The following is a 21,657-nucleotide window of genomic DNA, read 5'->3' as shown; positions in this document are numbered from 1 at the left end:
ATCTTAGAGAAGATGTTAGCCATAATGATTCAGTCTGGAAAATGTCTAACTAATAACCTTCTCTAATGCCAGGATGGAGCCTTGAGACTGTCATAGATACAAAAGTAAAACACTGAAAGGTGACATTTCCCTGTGACCTTTGAAAGTCATAGCAGGGAGTAACCCTCGGTGTCCTGATGGTGACTCAAAGTTGCATACACATGTCTATTTGTCCTCCTATACTTAAGACGGCTGGTGACTTATGAGACAGTGACTGTTTAATTATAGAAGCAATTGGATCTGGGGAGGTTCGCTCTTTCCTAGGTGACACCTTCAAGCCTGTTTCAAGGGACAATGTGTGTCTTCACATGTGACAGAAGGGGCAGAAAGATGAACTTCCCACTTCTATCCCTTTGTGAGGTCCTATTCGTGAGCATCCTACTCCCATAGTTCACCCACTTTCCGAAGTACCCCACTTCCTAAAACTGTTGTGCTGGTATAAAGATCCAGCATAAATTTTGGCGAAGTCACAAATATTCAAAACCCAGCGTGTGACGGATGTAATTATTTTAAAATTCTGGCTTGATGTTAGAAGTATTTATAAAGTTTTCCTTAAAACCATTCATAGACTTTCTTTGGCCCTTCCCATGGTTAAACTTTTAATCTGGTTAATTTTTAATGTACTTAAATTTAGCCTCTTCGGAACGCTAATGAAAAATCTCTATTTGAATTATAATTAATTGGGAGGTTCTTGAAACATGCAATTTAGCTTAATCAAAAGTGAAAATTCTCATCTTTTCTCAATAAAGACAGAACTTCAACATAATTGCTCAAACTGCAGAACACTCTACATGTAAATTTAATAAAATAATCTAATACGTTCAGCTCATTTTTAAAATTGAATTGCAGAATTTGATGAGAACTACATGGGTACCTTGATAAATGTCTTAGGTTAAATTACAAAGTGGCACAATATACTGTGAATCAAATAAGTTCTCCACAACTTCATAACACGAAACCTTTAGAAAACCAAGAAAAACTAACAACAGGAGTAAATGTGAAGAAACAAATTCATGGCTGAGATGAATGAAATAGAAAACACACACACACACACACACACACACACACACACACACACACACACACACACACCAGAATTAGTTCTTTGAAAAAAATCAATAATATTGTTAGAACTTTAGCCAACTTAAGAAAAGAGAAATATATATGATCCAAATGAATAGAATTAGAGATGAAATGGGAGAGATTAGAACATTGAGGACATTTAGATATTCATAATGTTGTACTTCAGAAATTTATGTTTCACTAAACTGGAAAAAAAAGAAATGGGTGAATTTCCATATATATATATATATATATATATATATATATATATATCCTTCCAAATTTTAATAAAGATGAGTTAAATAATTTAAGTAGACTAATGCACCCTAGAATGCTAGCAGTAATTAAAAATATTCCAACTAACAAAAAGCCCGGGGCCAGGTAGATTCAGTACAGAATTCTACCAGAACTTCAAAGAACTTAAGCCAATACTCCTCAAACTATTCCATGAAATAGAAACAAGAGGAACATTCGGAACTCTTTTTTTTTTTTTAATTTATTTTAATTTATTTTGCAATACAATTCAGTTCTACATATCAGTCACGGATTCCCTTGTTCTCCCCCCTCCCGTCCCCCTCACCTTCCCCCCAACGCCCCCCCCCCCCATTCCCATCTCCTCCAGGGCAAAGCCTTCCCCACAGACTGAGGTCAACCTGGTAGACTCAGTCCAGGTAGGTCTAGTACCCTCCTCCCAGGCCAAGCCAAACAATCCTGCATAGGCCCCAGGTTTCAAACAGCCAACTCATGCAATGAGCACAAGATCTGGTCCCACTGCCTGGATGCCTCCCAAACAGATCAAGCCAATCAACTGTCTCACCCATTCGGAGGGCCTGATCCAGTGTGGACCCCTCAGCCATTGGTTCATAGTTCATGTGTTTCCATTCATTTGGCTATTTGTCCCTGTGCTTTATCCAACCTTGGTCTCAACAATTCTCGCTCATATAAACCCTCCTCATTCTCGTTGATTGGACTCCCAGAGATCCACCCAGGGCCTAGTCATGGATCTCTGCATCCAGATCCCTCAGTAGTTGGATGAGGTTTCTAGCACAACAATTAGGGTGTTTGGCCATCCCATCACCAGAGTAGGTCAGTTCGGGCTGTCTCTCGACCATTGCCGGCAGTCTGTTGTGTGGGTATCTTTGTGGATTTCTGTGGGCCTCTCTAGCACTTTGCTTCTTCCTGTTCTCATGTGGTCTTCATTTACCATGGTCTCCTATTCCTTGTTCTCCCTCTCTGTTGTTGATCCAGCTGGGAACTCCCGCTCCCCCAAGCTCTCTTTCCCTCGACCCTCGCCTTTCATTACCCCCACTCATGTCCAGGCTGTTCATGTAGATCTCATTCCATTTCTCTGTCATTGGGCGATCCCTGTGTCTTTCTTGGGGTCCTGTTTTCCGGGTAGCCTCCCTGGTGATGTGAGTAGCAGAAAATTCATCCTTGTTTCATGTCTAGTATCGGAACTCTTTTTATGAGGTCAGCATTACCCTCATTCCAAAAACAGGTAAAGATTCAACAAAAACCCATAAAATTATAGACTAATGTTTCTTATGACTATAGATGTGAAAACTATTTTCATGTTATGTTTCTTTGTTGTTGAGAATTGTACACATGTATACAGTAAAACATCATCTCACCCACCCCACAAATTCCCATCTCTAAAACCACCCAAACCCTCCCAATTTCATCCATATTTTTTTTTTTTTTTTGGTTCTGTTAACTCACTGAGCCCAATTTGTACTGCTCATGTGTGTATGCCTGTGATTATACCCACAGGAGCTTGAGAAGCTGACCAGTGGCCACAATTCAACAAAGAATGATTCTCCTCCTCCAGCCCCCATCACCCACCAATGATGCTCAGTAAGGGATAACAAGGGATTCCCTGTGTGTGGGCAGGACACCTGGGAGTGAAGTGCAGTAGCACTTCCTCTTCTCACCCTGCTCCTCCTTTGAAGGAACTTCTGTATTCACTCTTTTGCTTTGAAGACATTTATTTTTTAGATGTGGTTTGTAGACTCCTAGGAGTGACTCAGTTTCTGCAGGTCCAAATACTATTACTATTTGTTTGTTTGTAAACCCACAGCATTAATAACCATGATGCAATAAGAGCAGGAATGGGTTGTTTATATAAAATAAATTCATGTTAATTATTTTTAAAAGCCCTTAATGACAAACTTGAGGTGCCTAAAATTAATTTTAAAAATACCAGTAAGCTTCATAGGCAGTCATTGTAACTTTCGCCACTGAAGACTCAATTATGTATCTTTTTGGTATCTATATGGCTGACTTTGAAATGAACACAGAACAATTGTAGAGCATGCTGAAGTGCCATGACTTTCCTGAGAAAAGGCACAGCACAATGGGCTGGGGGGGGGGGAATTGGCTTCCCTGATTCTGGAACAGCACTTTCATGCGAGAGCATGCTTGCAGATACACTAGGGCTATCTCTTCTTGCATCTTTTGCAGATGATTTCCCAGATAGTGCATGAAGGGAACAGGTACTGGTGCTCACTTACGATGACAACATTCAAGTGAAAATTAGACGTTGGCAAAACTTTCTTCTACTGCCACCAGCCTGGGAGCCTCCCAGAGCTTAGATTTTTCTGAGTTCATTGATGGTATTAAAGAACTTGGCTGTTAAATTACATGTGTTAGATACATTAGCCTTTAATTTAATGTGTGTCAATTGTCAAATATTTCCTAAAAGACTAACCCAAATATTGAAAAAACAATGCATGGATTACAGACTTACCTAAAGTACCTGATAGTCTAGCAGATTTTAAGGTTCTGAAGAATGAAATGTGACTTCACATTCAACATTGCCATTGACCATGGGGGAAACTATCGTTTGCCAAGTCTTGATCTAACATCAGACTTAGTAATGGTACCTCGAATGGCTATGGAACATTTCTCTAATTTTCTACCCATAGAAAGTTAGAGAAGTGTTTTCATATATAGAGAGAAATTCTATATATAGAGAGAAATTCTTCAATTACTTCATCAAACCAACCTATCCTAAAATAATGCATATACAAGGATATACAAAAATTTAGCTATCATCAATAGTTAAAGAAATGTGCTAAAATGTAAAAACATGTCAGATAACAAAAACTACATCTGTTTGTGAACATATTTTTGTTTTGTTTTTCGTAGAAATTGCATTGATACAGTTTAGCATGCAGTACGGCAATTTTAATTACTTAAGGTGAACTAACAATGTATTTTTCAATTCCTCTCTTTAAATTTTGGCTATAGCAAACATGGAGAGATGCAGGCCATAGAAACAAAAGTTCTTTTGGATGGATTTCGCATTGAAATATAAAGGATCCTGAAACTAGAAAGCTTGAGAATCACTGTTTTTAAAGGTTTTAACATGTGTCTGTGAGTGTGGGAGGAGGGGGTGGTTTGCCAATGGGGAGTCTCAGGCTCCCTGGAGCTGAAGTTACAGGTAGTGATAAGCTGCCATACATGGATATTGGGAACTGAACTTCAGTCCTCTGCAGGAGCAGCAAGTTATCTTAACTGCTGACCCCTGTCTCCAGTTCAGAGAACCAGTGTTGTAAGCGTCCTTTCCTAAATGGCTTTTAGCTGAAAAATTTTCTAATTTTTATCCTATTTCAACTGGAATAATTTAATAAGTGTTCTACACATTTCATACTCTGGAGTAAAGATGAGCAATTAGCATGCATGAACAGACACTGAGTGCCATAAACACAACACTACAAAGGAAGGAGCGTAGAAGGAGGCTGATCCACCCGCAGCTTTGAACTCAAGCACCTGTGGATTCCAGCATGTGACCTGAGTCAGTAAAAACAAAAAAAAGCCTCCATTAAGAACCAAGCCCTCTCCTCTTCCGTTACCCCTCCACATTGCTTTCCTATCTTTTGTGTTAGAGTGTTTAACAAAAACTTAAATTTCAAAATCAATTGTTTCATTTGAAGGATGCCATAGAGAACAGTAGCACAAGCTACTGATGGTGCTCCCAGTTAGCTCTTGTGTGGACAGGTACCCATTGTGGACCTCTTCCCCTGCACTTCTCTATCAAGGGAAAGTGGCTTCCTGACTCCCAGAGTTCACTTCTCTGAACCCTGAACCAAAGAAGTATCTGACAAATAGGTCTGGGCTGCTATTCCAGCTTGTGTGAACCTAGATCTGCCTACCTGGGGGCAGGAACTACTCCCTCTCATATGAGTCCAGCTAGGGCTGAGGAGTAAGCATGTCTGATGTTTGCTGCAGATAAAGCTTGCACAAGTAGGCAAGGGTGTCTAGGACAGTGTGGTGGCTGAAAAGCAGAGTGTGAGTCTCAGACTGCAGACTGGCTCACATGGTACCACATTCTGCCCCAGAATTTTGTCACTCCCAAATTTGAATTTAGCTCTGGGGGTTGTGACAAAAATGTGTCTGTCAAAGCAGAAAGAAAATCATGCATTTTATATGGCTTCTTTTAGCTTGGTTTATAATTATAAAAAAAAAAAAAACATAAAATGTCGCCTTCTATTTGAATTATCTCCCCATGTCACATACAATAAAGATCAGCCTGGCTGAAGTCCAGTCTAAGAGATCCCTCACACTGACATGAAGACAGGCAATTATTGTGTATGAGCAGCTACTAAGAACCATTAAACATAGCTTTTCAATATGACCAGGAGGACAATGACTAAACCAAGCACCTGGAACCTGAACACTTGCAGATTCTGAGCATGGGATATAAATGAATAAAATAATCTTAATTAAGAACACACCATAGTGGGGTTAGAGAAGAGACTGAGCCTTAAAGAATGACTACTGTGCAATCATGAGGACTGGAACTCAGATCCCAGCACCGCTTGGCAAGCCGGGCATCCTGAAAAATGCCTGTTAACTCCAGTTCCAGAATGGAAAACCTTCCTCTGCTATCACAAGCCTCTGGCACACAGCATGTGCTCATACACTCATATAGTCACACCATACACACACACACACACACACACACACACACACACACACACACACACACACACACGGGGTGGGGAGGTTAGGGCTGAGACAAAAAACAAACAAGCCTTAGGGGACTTGGGAGTGGTGAGAATAAAGAAAGATGGCTGCCGCACTGTTACATTCTTTTTAAAGAGAACAGGCATTCTCAGACTCAATTCAAGTTTACCAGACATACTGACATTTAAAGGAATTGGGAATTCAAATTTTATTGCAACAATTCCTAATCTAAAAAAAAACTTGATAACAAAGTTAAAAATTAATATCAAAACAGCAAACACGGTTGACTCTGTAGGCAGCCTAGTTCTGTCCTTGGGATTGTAACATCCGGTAATGCAGAAAGTTTGTAATAACGGGTCTACCAAGACCTTCTCTAGGCTCCATCAGTGGCATTGTGATAATGAGAACAGCTTCAGTTATACCAGCTATGGATTACAACGTGTCAGGCATCACGACCGAGCTACTGAAGGCTTCTTCTTAGCACCACTCAGAGTTGCAAACATGTCACACCCGTAGGGAAGTTTTGACCCGGAACCATCAGTTTTCACTTGAGGCAGTACCCTTTCCAATCATTCTTTTCAAGAAATCTGTTCGTGTTTTCCTCATCAACTTGACTGCAGTTAAGTGGGAAGTATGTGGCATATATTAGAACAATTTACCTGGTCTGCAGAGGGATTAAACCTTGGCACAACCTGTAATTAAGTGAGTTAATCTGCTTCTCATATCGATTCCAGATTTGTAATGCAATCATAGGTTCTAGGCAAGTGAAACGTGAACTCTTTTGAGAGATGTGGGTATTAGGCATTAAAATAAAAAAAAACTCTTGTTCCTGTGCCACTTAAATGACATCTCTTGGTTATAACTCCTTTTATGGCCTTTCCATAACTCCTTCAAATGTTCTTCTGGATGGGCTATAAAGTAGTTAATCAGAATAAATTAAAATTTGTTCTTAGTACTAAAATGTAAATTAATTGTATGTTTTCTTCCAAATCTAGTCATTTGAAACATCTGGTATATATATTTTAGTGCTCTGTTCACTCTAATGGTGATAAGTTTTCCAGGTTGTTAAAACCGCTTCTTGCTTCTGCACAATAGTCATTCAAAAGATACAGCCAATATCTCAGCACCAGAGCATCTCTTGCAAACTCATTAGAACAACAATGGGTCCACTTTGGTTCATCTTAAAATAAAATGAGCCGAGAATTGCCCTCTGCCCACTGCCATCCAGACAGTGAAGCCATGAGCCTCACTGTGAAGGAGGAGTGAAGTTTCTAAGAACCAAGGGCATTACGTACAGAAAATTAATCTTTCCATGCCAACTTTTATACTTTTGCACATCAATTTCCCTCAGCTGTGACAGCTTCTTTTGTAACATCTGCTTGAGAGAAGGAAGGATGCTTAGTGACTGTACTTAGGCATAGCAACACCTTTTTGATGATTAGAGCCAACTGACTTATGGGAAATTCATGACTGAGAAATGATATAAATTATATATAGATTGAAAATGCTCAGAACTTGCTTTTAATTAAGTAATAAGCCAGAACAGATTTTAATATTTCTGAATAATGTGCTGTTCCGAAGGACAAGCAATAATTCATGTGAAGAGACTCATCTATTGAGTTCAAGATGGTCATATTTCATTCCTACCTCACCAAGCCTCAGTTCTGCTCTCTCTATTTGGAGTTACATGGTTACCTCAACCACTTCCCATAGGATTTGCTCAACATTTTACTCCATCACCTTTCTTATTTGGTTTCCTAGACATGGGGCCCCTAGACTGCAATGCCTATAATTAATGGAGCCTTATCTTTCTAAAGCTAAAGAATCTAGAAAGACCTAAGGAAGTATAAACTCAACCAGTGCTCCAGTTCGCATGGCTTCGCTCCTTGAACTTATCCAACCTGTTATGCCTTTCAGCCTGCTTACACATTGCCTCAGTCAGCTAGGGGAGAACCAGTTATTAGGTGGAAAAGTATACAGTTGCCAAGCCAGTGAACAACAACAACAAAAAAGATTCAGTAGTTTGTCTTTCCTTTTCTTTTCTTCTTCTTTTTTTTTTAACCAAAAAGAGAGGAATAAGCCATACCAAGCCACACAAATACATCATAGTGGATGAAACATTCTCTTTCTTCCTTTCTACCCCAGGACTTGATTCTGCCTTTCTACCATTTAGGTCTGGCTGCTATACATAGACCAATGCAACCACCATAGGAAGCCTCAAGGGCAGTAAACATAAGCTGAAATGGAATATGGACCTAAAGCATCTAAATACATATGTGAATTTGATTTTCCAAGAATATGTATTTCACTCACAGTAAAAAAACCAAAAAAGTAATTATTTCACTGTGTCAGAGGATTTGACCTCACCAAAAAAAAAAAAAAAAAAAAAAAATCTGTGTGTTTCCAATACTTTTTCTTCCTTGTTCTTTATATCATTAAGAGGAAACATGCACTTTATTTTTTACATTTATTATTTTAATTAATTAAGTTTTTAAAGGAACAGATTCCGGTGAGATTTTCACGTTCTCATTGATTTCCCTACCCCTTTTAATTTCTGTGTTCCCCTTGAACAACTGTCTCCCCTTCCCCAGCATTTCTGCTTTGTTCTGCCCCTCCCAACCTTTAGAGCCTCTCCCCGCTCACTTTTACTGGCCCTTTTCTACTCTCCTGGAATTTACCCATATTTATCCTTACCTGGCTATGTAGATTAACAGCTAGAGTCTAAGATCAACATATGGGAGAGAATACACATGTTATCCCTCTGAGCTTCGTTTGTTCCCTTAATACGCCGTTTTCCATGCTCCCGGATTAGAAGATTTACTATTGTTGAAAAATGGTTGTATGGCCAAAAGCAACGCACAGATTCTATGTAATCTCCATCAAAATTCCAGCCGCATTCTTTATAGAACCGGAGAAAGCAATTATAAGCAGAAAGAACCCAGCCAGAGGCATCACATTACCTGAGTTCAAATTGTACTTCAGAGCCATAGTGACAAATGCATGTGGTTTTGACACAAAAGTTAACATATAGATCAATGAAGCATAGTAGACGGCCCAGAGACAAACCTGCAAAGCTGCAGACATCTAAGTTTTGACAAAGGTTTCAAAAACATACAGTAAAGCTCACTGATGTGCTTGTGAGTGCTCAGCCCTTAGCAGATTAATGCAGCAATAGAAGACAACTCACCCACGTTCAGCAGCCTCAGGATTGGAGGGTGAGTATGGGAAGATGTATGTAAAATGAAATGTTTCAAATATCCACTGAGAGTGCCCATGCTAAATCAAGCCTTAAGTGCCCAAAGTCTTGTCTGTGTTTCCTAACCTTCCACCCATACCTAGTCCCATGGTCTCAATGCCCAAACCCAGGAGCTTTTTAACTTTGCAAAACAATTGTGTGTGGAGAGCTAAGTATATAAAGGTACTTCAGTGAACAATTTTCACTGGGATTGCTTCTTCATTGAGGGCAGGAAAACAGGAGAGGAAGTGTGGTGCCTGATTATATTGCTTATCTGGTTACTTGTTTATCACAGCAGTGAGGCATTGGCAGGCTATTTACACTAAATACATTGCAAAATACGTCAGGGCATTTTCCTCACAACTCCAAAAAAGTGTCACCCAAGAGCCCCGGGCAAGGAAACATGCTACCAGAGGAAACTGTTAGCTATTTTTCTAAGCACTGATATTTTAATAAAAAAAAATACTTAATTTTCCATCTCAATATGTCCAAAATGTTAATTTAGTAAATTACATTCATAGATTAGGCATCCCAAAGAGAGGAAAACCAAGAGTGTATGGTGGACTTCCGGGTTGGCTCTCAATGTGCTTTCTGCTCCTGTGGCTAGTCACTGAACCACTGAAACAATGTGTCAATAATGGCACAAACACACAGCAAGTTTCCTTCCAAACCTTTTCATTACTGGAATTCTCCTTTTGAAAACTACTAGCACCCATCAGAAAGTTACTACTACCAAAAGTTCTCATTCACATTACTGTAGTCTGTTATCTTAAACATCCCCCAAAACTCCTGTGGTCCCTATCCTGGCACTGCTGGGAAGTGCCATACCCTTAAAGAGATGGGGCTTAGTGGGACACAGGGTGAAGGGAATTAGCTTGTGCCCTTGAAAGGGTTTGTAGGGTGCCGTCCCTTCCATTTCTGTTTTATTTCCCACCTATGATGTGTGTGCTCTTGCTCTACCTCTTCTTGGCATCACATAATCTCCTCCCTCCAAACCCGCCCCCCTCCCCCCACATCAGAAAACAACAGACACTACCAGCCATAGACAGGGTCCTTCCAAACTGTAGCCACAGCAAGCATTTTCTCTTTGGAAGATGATTCGGGTTGGAGCTGAGTGAGAGTGCACATGACACACCTCCATCATCATTTTGCTTCACCTCCACAATACTTCCACCTGGCTGTTTCTAACATCCCTAATTACACAGCCTGAGCCTGTACATGCAATATTTGTAAAAGCTGCAAAGGAGAATGTGCTGACCACTATTTCAGTGATTTTTTTCCCCTAACATTAGTATTTCAATAAAAAAAGTCACTTAATTTTCCATCTCCATTTTGCAGCCAACACCATGAGGTCATTAGATAAGGCATATTTACCTTTCTATACATATGGAGTGGTATATAACTAGCCAGGTATGCTCCTTTCCTAGCTGGGGATCAGAGAGCTGTTAGGAAACAGCATTCAGGTCAGTAAAACACTTCGCCCAATGATTCTTGTTTGTGGTACAGGCCACTCAGTGTTGGTGGCTCAAGCAGAATCAAGGTCAGACTGAAGTACTGAAGGGTGAAGTCAGGACGCTCCTTGCTTGTTTGCCTGTGAGAGACTGTGGGTGTGGTGTTTCATTTGGTGTTCAATGAGCATCCGAGTTCATTTAGATAGAAGGGATGTTCAAGAAGGGAAGGGCAACTGACTGGAAGTCAGGACCCCTATTCCAGTTGGTAATTAGATGTCAAGCAGCTTCTGTGAGCCCTGGATACCTCATTTACAAGATGATGGGTTTGCCTTAGACAGTGGTTCTTAGCCTTGGCGGCACATTAGATTCACTGGAGATTAAACCAATATCGACAGTTGGATCCTATCACCAGAAATTCTGATTTAATTGGTCTGGGGGACGGGGTGGGATGCACACTCAAGAAAATCTCATATGAAGCCCTGATGGAGAGGCCAGCAGTTGATGTTTTGAGGTATCTTGACCACTTGAGCTGTTTATTCTTCCTAGCCAGTCCTCCTGGGGGGTTCGTTTTATCCAGATAATTTCTTTTTCACATAGGAGGAACACTGAGTGTCTCACAAGCAATCCCACCTCACACTTTCACCTATTTATAAGTGAACAAAGCCATATTTGGTAGCAAAGATAGAAAACACACACACACACACACACACACACACACACATATATATATATATATATATATATATATATATATATATATATATATATATATGTTAAAGCCCATGAATGAAAGGAAGGGTATGTGACAGGTAGTTCCAAGGACTTTGAATGTCCTTTCTGTCCCAAGAACTGGGTATAATTTGGTCTCTGCATCCAGATTTATTCCTCTCTCTTTCCCAGATCTAGTACTCACCAAGGACAAAGACTCAGCATTAGGATGAGTGCATGCAATTAAGCAGCCAATGGCCATGACACTACTGTACTCCAAGTCAGCCACAGTGAAGCCTACTCTTGGTGGAAAAGAGGCACACGTGTACTTTGACACAGCACAGACAAGTCATTATCCCCAATTAAGAAATGAGCTGAGTCCCTTCAGTGTTTCTGTTTTTGTCACATAGTGATAATCTGACCAGCAAGCTTTCACTGTGCTCTGGTCAACATTCCAACAGTCAGCAGCTGCATTCCTGTGCTCAAGGGCTTTGTCCTGGCCAGAGGAAGGCTTCTTACTTTCAGCCTGGAGTGTACTGACTTGACTTTCTCTCAAATAGGTAATCATGGAATTTGCAAGCTCACAGGCCCATCAGGTGTGGTGAGTCCGAGATGTGTGCCGTTAAGCCTCCACAAGGTGCTGGCAGAGTTGTTGGCACCATGGAACCTGGCTCAATAACAGACCTTATTGGCTTCTTCCCTCTGCCAATACTTGTGTTCATTTCCTTAATGGTGTTCCCTAAGCATTTGAGAAATAAAATTCTTGTTCTGGAATGTTGTCTCTGGCATTGCTTCTGGGAGAATCTGGCCTCAGAGAACCCGACTGCTGGCTTTAACTAATGGTGGTGGTGGTGGTTGTGGTGTTTGTTGTAGTGGTGGTGGTTGTAGTGGTTGCAGTGGTGGTAGTGGAGGTGGTGGTGGTGGTGGTGGTTGCAGTGGTTGTAGTGGTGGTGGTGGTGGTAGTGGAGGTGGTGGTGGTGGTGGTGGTTGCAGTGGTTGTAGTGGTGGTGGTGGCAGCAGCAATGGTGATGATGACATAACATGGAAGGAAAAGAAACAACAAGAAAAAAGTTCATGGAAAAAGAGACAGGAGATGGGTGGGTTGAAGCTGCATAAAATAGATGGACAAAGAGGGAACAGGAATAAGTTGAATTCCATTTCCATTTCTAAATATAACAGCATATATATTTTACATACATACAAATTTATATATATATACATATATATATACATATATATATATGTATATATATATTAAAAATGAGCTAACTGTAAGTCCAGGAGAGTTGCTATGTTCTTCCACTGAAAGCAGAGAAAATGACAGCAACTTCACTCTGTGTCAGGGTTTCTGCACTAATTCATGCCATATTGCCCCCTCCTCTCCTGGTCTCCAGTTTGTATACGATGTATCTGTGAGGCAGGTCAATCCACAGTTTCCTAATGGTACTGCTCAAATTAATTCGCCTTCATTCTATGAATGACAAGATTGTTCTGCTTCAGAGTAGAAGATGGGCTTTGGATATGTGTGCTGCTTGGAGAAATCCTTTGGAAGCATACATTATAATGAGCTTTGTACCTGTTTTCAGCATTACTCATAAGCACCATGTCTCTTCCTTGTCAACTGAGCAAAAGAAATTTCTCTTGTGATAATAAGACAACAACTCTATTCTGTCTTAAACAATCTATATTTAAATGACAGTGGAGCAGAATTTTAATGCAAATGTAATAAATTTGATGGGTCTTTCCTAGAGAAAGGGCAATAGAAGAGACCCAAACACCTAATGTCATTAAGCAGTGTCTGGTTGTGGAAAAGTCAACGGAAAGAGAATCCCTCTAAGAAGATACTGCATTTGAATCAGCCAGTTGATTTATCTGATCAGCCTGAGAATGAATCTCACACCTCCTGAGAAAGCCCAGCTGAGGGCTGACAGGCAGCTGGAAGACAGCAGTCTACCATCCAGAAACTCCTCCAGCATGACAGCCTTGCTATCTGAGCATGCCACTTCATGCTGGTAAACAGAGTTGGGGTCAGATCACAGAAGTCTGAGAAAACATATCATACAGTCCACACTTCATATAAAGGTAATAAAAACCACTGAGATATATTTAAATTTTGTCAGATTTGTGTAGCTGGAGTATTTTGGCCCTGCCTGGCCCATGGTCAGGACAAATCTCCCTCATTAGGCAGTCCCGCAGCTGCTCACACCCAGCCGAGTAAACACATAGAGACTTACATTGCTTACAAACTGTATGGCCGCAGCAGGCTTCTTGTTATCTAGTTCTTATATCTTAAACTAACTCATTTTTATTAATCTATAATAAGTTACCACGTGGCTTGTGGCTTACCAGTACCTTACATCTTGCTTTTCATGGCAGAGGCTGGTAGCGTCTCTCTGCCTCAGCCTTCCTGTTCCCAGAATTCCCTTCTCTGCTTGTCTCGCCTATACTTCCTGCCTGGTTACTAGCCAATCAGCATTTTATCTACACAGAGCGATATCCACAATAGATTGGTGGTGCAGAAAGTTAATGAAGCTGCTTTGTCCATAACAGAATGCAGGACAGAGAAGGAGATTAGAGAAAGAGGGAAGGGGACAGTTGTTTGGGAGGAAGAAGGACTGAGTGAACATGGAGGGGAGGCTCATGCTGTTCCTCTGCCTGTGGAGGGACATAGGGGTCTGTAACAGCCACTGCCTTGCTGAGCTGGGAGGGATGAGGAGCTGAACAGTTGCCGCATCCAAGGACAGTGGCACCTCTGTGGCAGACAGGGGTCTACTTTAAGTCAATATATAGAATTAGGTACTCTCTGTACCTGGGAAGACCTGTGATAGCTTAGAGGCTGAAATGTGAGCTATCCCCAAAGTTGACTGCATGAAATTCTACAGCCAGGAAGCCTGTTCTTTAGTAGCTATGTGTGCACCAAAGCATCCATACAACAATGGCCATGGCAGTATCATCTGTAACAATTCCAAACTGCAACCAAGCCAATTGTCCATGAACAAGGAAATGATAAAATATGCTATGTATAGTACAGTGATGAGTACTGTATGATGTAAGTAGGTATATATGCTGAAGTAAGAACACGAAATGTGAAGGAGCAGAGATTGCTTCATCACACAACATGAATGACTCTCCCAAACATAATGTTAGAGAAAGGAGCCACAAGGCGGCTTCCATTCACAGACATTGTTTTTAGACTGTAAGATGACAGCATTACCAACCTGAAAACTAGCCATCAAATCTAGCAGGAGAAGTGGTTGTGAAGGGCTAAGGCAACATTTTGATTAGTCAATGGTTATTTCTACCCCTGGATAGTGCTTGAACGAACAAGGTGTGCTTCGTGAAAATTCATAGGCTTATGTTCCTGCCTCTTCGTCTGCTGTGAATCCTCCAAAACATTTCAAATGAACCAAACTCTTCTAAGTCCACAAAACTAGATTTAACTGCAATAAAAGCCATATTTTTTTTCTTCCACTAACAAAAGGTTTAGCGCCAAATAGTGTGTGTTGAAGGGGAGGGAAACAACTTCCCACACAGCCAGAGGTTTTTACTGAACATCTGAGCAGAGTCCTTACAACTGACATGTATGACTCCAAATGTCCCTGTAGCTGGGTGTGAAAGGAAGTGCAGCCTGAGCAGATGAGCTCTGAAAGGCAGAGCGAGAGAAATGATTTATCACACATTTATTATGCGCCAGGGTGGTGAGATGGCTTCTTTAATTAAAAGTCCCTGCTGACAAGCTTGAGGACCCGAGTTCAATCCCGGGGACCCACATGGTAGAATCAAAGAAAGGGCTCCTCAGTTGTCCTCTGCCCTCTACAAGTATGCTATGGCATGTGCACATGTACACATGTGTGTGCGTGATTGTGTGTCAAGCAGTAAAACAGAAAATGAATATTTATTTTTGTCAGCTAGCTATCTGAGAAATTATGAAACCGAGACTCAGAAAGTTTCAACTTGAACCCAAATCTGACTGTGTCTTAACATTTTCAGTGCCCCAGAGGCTGACATTGGGTAGGTGATGATCACATTCTTTTACAATTTAATCTCTTCCATGAGATGGAAAGGTTTGGATGATTTGCTCTGAATGTGGAACTAAGGAAGCAAGTGATTCCTTGTTTTAGGCAGGAAAAGCCAAGTCAGCGATCAAGCTGGTCTTTTTAGGGCTTAATTTTCCACCAATTCCAGCTTCGGGGAGCAAACATCTCCATGGTGGCAGCATTCACAAACTTCCTGACCAGAAGAATCAGCACACAGAAACATTTTTATCAAATTCCCATTCCTGGATCCTCTGCAGTGTCCTGAGTCACAGCGTGGAGGGCAGGGTCCTGGGACACAGTTGCTATGGTGATCCCTCAACCTTGGTGTTCTCTTGTGCTCATGTTCAATAACAGTTATGAAATAATTGACTCTGGGTTTCAGGAGACAGTATATAGGCTTCCCAGAGAAACAACTTACCTTGACTCAAAACCAAGTCATCTTTCTCTAAATGCTGTTCTGCGGGGACCTATACAGGACTAGAAATTTACCTTCAGGGAAAAAATCTGAAAATAATATCAGTGGAAGAACTAGAGAATCAGTATGCCATTTCAAATCTACTTTCATATATGTCTTAAACACAGCCTTTCTTCTTAGATTAAGAAAGTAGCACAGCTCCACCAGTTTGTGTGCAATGTTCTGACACTCATCTCCATATAACAAACCATAGTTTCAGTGCAGTTCAGATCCATATGCTTTCAAGGACTAAAAGTGGAGGAGTGTCTCATTCCATATTTATAACTTAAATGGCAGACTTGGGAAAGACAGAAAAGCAGATTCTGTCAATATTTTTCCAGAAAGTACTCAAGAATTTCTCCTTCATATCTGGTTAAGAAAAATAGTTCCACAAAATTGAAAACAGATGATGTGACATTCATGCCAAAGTTGTTGTTATCTAATATTTCAGTGGGGTTTAGAGTTAAGGGGTTAGGGATAATGTGATGCTTGAGAGGACAATGGAGGAGTTATAAAACCAAACCTCATAAAAATTTCCACACTTTCCAAGTGTACAGTACCACAAAAGCACTATTTAGGGACTATACTATTGGGACATTTCTAGAAGTATGTAGTTAACACTCTGAGTCATAGCAAAAAGTGAATTCAAGTACATACAGAATAGCAATACATCGTATTAGAATAATAGCAACAGTAACAACAATCATAAAGCACAGGATGAGTGGACAACAGGTATAAGCACACTGTTTACTCATAAGTGGGTCCAGAGGTTCTTAATAAAGATGAAGTTTCAAAGATGCTCACAAGCCAGAGGGGAACAGCTTCAGGATAATGAAGAGTACGGTATGGGTAGGCACAAGTGTTGAGAGAAGGGATCTCTTGAGAAGAAAAACAACATTTGTTGGAGATGGCAACAGAGAAAAACAGCTTTTCCTGTGAGCTCAATTAGGGCAATGCCATACCCTCAAAGTCCACAGCTGTTCTGGCAGATGGGCATAAAGGTTACAAAGTTAAAACAGCCCATCACAGAGGCTGTTTTACAATGTCCACAGTTGGAGTGAAGGGGGCCTGGGCTTTGGGATAGTTCCTATGTGAGAGACAAAGGAAGCATGCTAGAAGTTTCCAAGCCTGCCATGTCCTTCCAAACACAGAAAGATGAAACCCCTCTGCAGCGGTTCATTCCTGCCACACGATGTTCTCACTGAACTCCAGTTCTTATGAAAGGTACAAACGCCAAGTACCCTCTCCCACTGGAGGAGTCCACTGAATGTGTCATCAGGGGTCAGTTTGGGTGATCTTCCCCTTAACTCTGAGGAAAAGACTTCTTCCTCCATTTCAGTCTGGGGCTCTTGTCAAAGCACTGAGTCCAAGTTGAGCAGCCAGGAATGATTTGGTTTAGATCAGGGACTGCATGAGGATACTCAAATCGGCTAAATCAATTAAATCATAAGTGTAGTCATCTTTTTCTGGGTCAAAAAAATAATACAAAGAGAACGACAGTTATCTGAAGTGGGCTTGTAAACACACTGCCAATATAATGAAGTAGCACAGATTGAACCCAAGCCAGTTCACACAGAACCCTTTGCTCAGCCTCGAGTCTTATAAGGAAGACTTGTTCATGGTAAAATTCATTTACATATCATTAGAAAGAAAGTGTGCTTAAACACATGATTGCCCTGGTTTGAAAAATAAAATGCATTGTTCTCATTTGCAAATTTAGGTCACCTTTCACTGGGGAGGAGACACACCTTTAAAATAGCAATCATTTCTAAAGAACACACATATTTAATTCATATCCTCTAAGTAACTTGGAGGCATTGAAGTCCTTCAAAAAGTGTTTAGGTAGAGTATATCTTGAAAATGTATAGGTAATGAATCTCTTACAAGACTTGGATTCAAACTGTGAATACAATGCCTTTGACATATAAACAAAACGTGATTTTTCTAAAGTGCCCCTGACTTCAATCATCTAAAGAACTTTTAAAAGGAAATGTAAGTCCAGTGGGGTTTTATGGCCCTCCTCATATTTAATCTGCTAATAGCATCATTTCAAGTGAAAAAAATAGCAAAATAGACAGTGCAAGTGCATTTAAATCCATTCAACACATTTAGACTGTAAAAATTAAAATATATCGTGTATTTTATTATGCACAACAGAGTCAAGGGCGTCAGCCAGCTGACCTGATAATCCAATAAACTGTGTAGAAGGCGTTTATGCCAAGAGCTCAGGGACAGCTGCACTGCGAGCTATTTAGCATCACAAACACACTTAGCAGAAGCTGCTCAAGGATGGCTGTCACTGGCGGCCAGCATCTAGAGCAAGAGCTGGCGGGTGCATAGGTTTTGGTTTAAAAGGGAGGCTTTTATGAGAGATTATAAATATTGATTTCACTGAAGGAGTCTGAGCGGTTTATAGGTGTGTGTACATAATGCCAACCTTTCCATTTATATCATTGGCCCAGTCCTCAGTGGGATCTAAATGTCAAAGTTTTTCAGGGCAATTTTGAAAGACCCTTTGGGAACCAATTTGGAGATTAATTCTTTCTTCTAGAAGGACTTGTGCTTTTGAGAATGCAAATAACGATTTGTACAGAAGAGACCATTCTAATGTGCTTGCCGATTTTGATGGAGGCACCCTCTCATCCACGGGGAAGGCTGCTTCTCACTCAGGCCTCTGATGACTGTAAGTTGACAACCCACAAGACCATGAACCAGATGGATGGAATATTTTCCACAAAAAAATAAAACCTAAAATACACCCCACGCCCAAACCAAAGAGGAAGAATGAATGTCAGTGCACTCATATTTACCCAGAAATATACTCACGTAGTTCAATGTTCTTATGAACAGTGTACTAGATTCGATGTGACACACAATGCATTTTCCTCCTGTCACGGCACTAAAGAACTATGCCTTGCTTGCTTCTGTAATTTGGTTATTTCTGACAGAAACAGTAAAGCTGGCACTATTTTCTAAACAATGAGAATCTCTGACAGTCTACATTTTTGTTAGATGAACTGTGAAAGTATGAATTCCACCAAACTCTATATGCAGCCCAAGACACACAGACATGTGCATACACACATACACACACACACACACACACACACACACACACAATACATGCACACATACATTCACACAGAGACATACATACATATGTACACACATGCACACATATATTCACACAGAGACACACATACACATGCATACACATACACACACACACACACACACACACACACACACACACACACACACACACACATGCCCATGCAAGCACACACGCGTAGAAGACTCCACTACAGGCAAGGGCAAACATATAATGATGTCAACACAGATAACTCCCCACAAACAAATCGACAGGGATCACTTTAGAGACAGAATTATTCCTAGGAGAATTTCTTTTAAATACCTTACTTTGCCCAACTGGAGTTTCCCTGGTCATTCACAGACTTATGAATGAATGAAAGAAAGAAAATGATCAATTAACATCATGTTAAGATGCAAAGTGTGTGGATAAAATAGATCTATTGTGTGCTTTTTGTGTGGGGCTGTAAAATAGAACAGCTGTCATAAAAACATATTTGGAGGTTTCCTCATAAACTGAAGTGTAGAACATGATTCTGCAGTGCTATGGCTAGTCTTTACTACAACAAGTTGAAACGGGTAAGTTAAAGTGACATCTGCACTTCCATGTGTATTGCAGCAATGTTCATGGTTGCCGAGTTACACCATCAGCCTCAGTGAACGGCAGTGACGAGAAAGGACGGAAAGAACATGTGCTACACAGACAAAATGGTTGCTGTCTGGCCTTAAAAGGACAGAAATGTGGCCAATGGTGAAACTGCGGCTGGATCTTGAGAACACTGTGTTGAGTGGAATAAACTGGGCACAGAACAACAAACCCTGGCTGTGCACGGTTGCTCACTCCTGTAATCCCAAGACTTGGAAGGATGAAGCAGGGGAATTGCATCAAGTTCAAGGCCAATCTGAGCTACACAGAGATTCCAGGGCAGCATGGGCTGCAGAGTAAGACCTTATTGTCTCAGATCCAAAATTTTAAAATATGCAAAGCAAAACGACACATAGTGTATGTTCTCACTTAGGTTTGGGTTGTAAAGCAATCAGACTCAACAGAGAGCAGAGTGATGGTTAATGGAGAGCGGAAGCTGGGGGAAGGGGTGGTGGTCACAAACTACCTGAGGACTCATATTCTTTAACTGAAATCTGCCACAGTATGGTTAATGCAGTTAATAAAAGCATAGTGTACATCTCAGAGCTGCTGAGAAAACTGCAAATGTTCTCACCACAAAATGGTTGAAACGAGTAATGTCTATAATACAGATTTAATCACTTCACATTGTATTCATAAGACATATCATCATTTCATCCCATCAACATATACAACTATCAATTGTCAATTTGCAATAGAAATAAAGTTTAAGAATATAAGAAGTGGTCAGTTGGAGCTACTTTTTCACTTTGCACATGTGTGCCAGGTGCCTGAAATTTCTTTATAATAATAAATTGTTTCTGCTTATCAAAGTCTAGGATTCATTTCTGATCATCACAAAAACAAATGGCTACAACTGCCTTTTTGAATTCAGAACATAGAGACATCCCCTGCAGACAGGCCTCCTTTGCTTAATTTTCACTTACCAGATTCATCTAAATCCTTCTTGGACTTGGATTTAATTTCTAGCTCAGGCTGCCTTTCAAGGTTATGAGTGTTGTGTCGTGAGCAAGCACGCATATTTCCTCTGGGTCACGACAGGCAGACTTCCTTCTCTTATGTTTCATAGATGTGTTTCTGTAGCCCTACACACTGAGAGACAGGCTGGACATGTGTGCTTGAGGAAGCACTGCCATTGCTATACAACTACCTCATTTATGAAATCAGAATATTAAAATCAATGGTTGAAGCTAGCTTTAAGAAAGGCTCAGCTCTCATTGGCTGTTTTGAAGATGATGTGATAATAAATATGAGTGCTTAGTAGTTTGTCCTTTTTTTCCCCCATTTTAAATATTTGGAAAATTCCCCAGAGATGGTCAAAGCATCTTCATGGAGAGTATTCACCTGACAGTTACCCCCCTGACTGTAAACTTCCTTTATTTCTTTATTTGTAAGGTTTATTTCTGCTGTAGTTGTTCCTTCTTGTCTTTATTATTTCACTTTTCTCATCATTGAGCTTCTATACCTATTAGGTCTCATCACATCTTAATGCTATTTCACAATCCTTTGCTTTGTTGTCCTGAAAAGGCTTAAATCTTAAGAGAAGGTGTGACGGCCATTATTTCGAAATTAAGAAAGAAACAAGACACTCATATTAACTCTGCCTAATTTTACAACTTAGGTAATTCTTGGTTGATTGGTAACCTCTAGGAAGGAATCTGTCTTTTGTAAGTAAGACTGTGGGGAAATAACTCACTCATGATCTTAGTCTTGAAGTAATGTATGCTGCTCAAGTCTGAGCATTACTATACATCCTAACCAAACAAATTAGGAACTTCCAAATGTTATCTCCCTTCCATTAACAACTTACATATTATCAAAATCAAAATGGGGTTAAGAGGAGAGGGGTTAACAACAGAGTTAGCTATAGAAGCCCGTGACACTATTCTGTTGAAAGGTTCCCATAGCCATGTGAGATACATTCCTCTACCCCTACGATAAAGACCTTTTAACTGACTTTATCTTAT

The 21,657-nt window shown here is 40.5% G+C and overlaps 1 protein-coding gene across 2 annotated transcripts in view; it reads right to left on the bottom strand.

Moving 5' to 3' along the window:
• The window catches only part of Thsd7b (thrombospondin type 1 domain containing 7B), an 831,070-nt gene that overhangs the window by 169,224 nt on the left and 640,189 nt on the right, over positions 1-21,657 (bottom strand). The gene's annotated exons all lie outside the window — the stretch shown is intronic.

The sequence above is a fragment of the Peromyscus californicus genome, unplaced genomic scaffold (genome assembly GCF_007827085.1).
Source record: "Peromyscus californicus insignis strain IS unplaced genomic scaffold, ASM782708v3 Scaffold_14__1_contigs__length_90479793_seg_2, whole genome shotgun sequence".
Classification (NCBI taxonomy): domain Eukaryota; kingdom Metazoa; phylum Chordata; class Mammalia; order Rodentia; family Cricetidae; genus Peromyscus; species Peromyscus californicus.
The sequence above is the reverse complement of the archived record's forward strand: the minus strand, read 5'-3'. Positions and strand labels throughout refer to the sequence as shown.